The sequence below is a fragment of the Meleagris gallopavo genome, chromosome 1, assembly GCF_000146605.3.
Source record: "Meleagris gallopavo isolate NT-WF06-2002-E0010 breed Aviagen turkey brand Nicholas breeding stock chromosome 1, Turkey_5.1, whole genome shotgun sequence".
Taxonomy (NCBI): Eukaryota; Metazoa; Chordata; class Aves; order Galliformes; family Phasianidae; genus Meleagris; species Meleagris gallopavo.
In genome coordinates, this window is record NC_015011.2 from 49580713 (window position 1) to 49582985 (window position 2273).

General features: G+C 56.0%; 1 protein-coding gene across 1 annotated transcript in view; it reads left to right on the forward strand.

Annotated features, from left to right (window-relative positions):
• The first annotated feature begins 6 nt into the window (after window positions 1-6).
• ELFN2 (extracellular leucine rich repeat and fibronectin type III domain containing 2) overlaps window positions 7-2273 on the forward strand; it is a 53808-nt gene continuing 51541 nt past the window's right edge. Inside the window, exon 1 of the mRNA XM_019614957.1 lies at window positions 7-165. The gene's annotated coding sequence lies outside the window, so the exon portion shown is untranslated. The remainder of the gene's footprint in view (window positions 166-2273) is intronic.

Below are 2273 nucleotides of genomic sequence, written 5' to 3' on the forward strand. Positions count from 1 at the left end.
CGGCTGTGCGCTCCCTGCCCTGGCTGCTCCTGTGCGCGGCGGGGAGCGCTTCTTAGGGGACAGAGCAGCCGGGAGGGGTGACACGGGGCGGGGGACAGCGCGGAGGGGCTGCGGGTCGCGCCTCCACGGGGCATGTCACGCGTGGGAGCGGCCCTCCAGGAGCAGGTATGTGTGTGTGTGCGTGTGCGTGTGACACACTCGGTGCGTACGGCTCGGTGTCGCCCGCTCGGAGACGCGGCTGAGCTCGGAGGGGGAGCGGAGAGGGGCAGGATGGAGGGATCGCCTTCTTCCCGCTGCCCACCCACGGGTGGGTGTCTCTGAGCCGGGGTGAGTGCGAGGGAGATGGGGAAGGAGAGGGGAAAATGCCCATATGGGGAGACGGGAGGGAGCGAAGCTGGGGGAGAGGTGCTCCCCATCATCACATCACCCATCAGTGGTGGAAGGGAGAGAGGTGCTCCCCATCACCATCTCCGTGTATGTGTGTGTATGTGCCGGGGATCGGGATGCCGAGTAGGTCCAGGGCTCTGCATGCAAGCTGGGTTGTGAGCTGTGCTTCAGTCCAGAACCCGCAAGGGGAGAGAATCCATGCATATTTTGTGTGTATGTGTGTGTGTGTTTGTGTTCATCTCTCTATAGTAATGTATACATCTATACACAAACATACATCTGTAGGTATATCTATATATACATATAGGTATATACCCCCCATATCTATAGGTATATATCTCTGTATCTATAGGTATATACCCCTCTGTATGAACATGTGTGTAAATACAGCTATAGTTTTATGCCTATACCACCTTTATATCCACGTAACTGTAGATACACAGACATATATGTACATTGCTAGCAGTTACCATGGGGAGAAGAAGGCAGATCCATCCCAAACTTTGCCAGGGAGCCTTTGCAGCCCAGGCTGTGTCCATGTCTGTGTGTGTTTCCTGGTTTGAATGCAGGGGAGTGAGTAAATCTGGGCTCTGCTCTGACACCGCTCTGCTGGGAGGCTGCTGGATGCACGAAAGTCATTGCGTGGTGTCTGGCGAGTGTGAGAGAGTGTGTGTGTGAGTGTGATGGTGATGGGATCTGGCTATTTACGTAGGGGCCCAGGACAACAAGCGGGATGCATGCAGATGTGCACAGGCATTGCTTGCAGGGTGTCTGTATGCCCATTTATTCCAGCAGGGAAGGTGTGCCCACATTTTTATGCATCAAAATCCTCCTGCTTTGGGGCATGGGATGGGGGGAGGAGAAAATGAATGAATGAATGGGAGCAAGAGGATGGGGAAGAAGGAGGGGTGGGGGATGGAGGAGAAAGACAAGCAGACGCATCCTAACCTCATCCCAGGACGGGCAGGAGTACACAGCTGCCGCTGTTCCCATTCCATAGCTTGGATCTGGTTGGGGAAAGGCAGCATAAATCTGCTAACGCTGCAGCAGGCAGCATACTTGGGAGCTGCTCTGCGTAATGCCCTCCTGTACGTGTGCTGGGGTGGCTCTCCCCTGGCCCTGTGTGCATGCATGCCAGCGCACATGTGTGCATGTGTGCATGAGGTCGGAGGCGGTGGGGAGCAGGATGTGCACAAACACTGTGCTTGCAAACATCCTTGTGAGTAGCCAAAGAAGGAGATGTCTGTAGTGGTGGGGAGCAAAGAGCATTGCTCGTGTGCTGCGGGTGCATGCATCTTGCAGCCGCGGTCAGTTTGCATCCTCACACAGGCGCCTGCTGGTGCTGGGGGCTGGTGTGTGCACATAGAGTGGGTGCACGTGTGCGGGCCAGTCTCAGGGGTTACCCCCTCCCCCCTCCTTTTTCTCCTAAAGGCTGGAGAGCACAACCCTTCTACCCACCCTGGAGGTAGGGAGCTCTAAGGGAAGCTGGGGAGCTGGGAGAGGGCTGCTGAGATTGGAGGAGGGATGTAATGACGATGAGTGTATGTGTATGTATGAGGGGGTCCGTGGCCCTGGGGGGGGCCTGGGGAGAGGGAAGGCTGCATTGCCTGCTGCGAGCCAAGGTATTTGTCATGCATCAGGAGGTGGGAGGACGTGGGAGTGTGTGATGGGGGGGTGCCGGGTGGAGGGGGTGAAGAGGTACTGTGAGGGTATGGGAGGATTTGGGGTGACCCCCATCCTCCTGTCCCCTCCCAGTCTCCTTGCACCCCATTACTGCTAGGTCTGGGGAAATGCAGCCCAGCAGCATCACTAATGCAATAATATTCCAAGGAACCTTCATTTGCATAGAGCATGCATTATTAATATATTTAAATACAGGCCCCCCC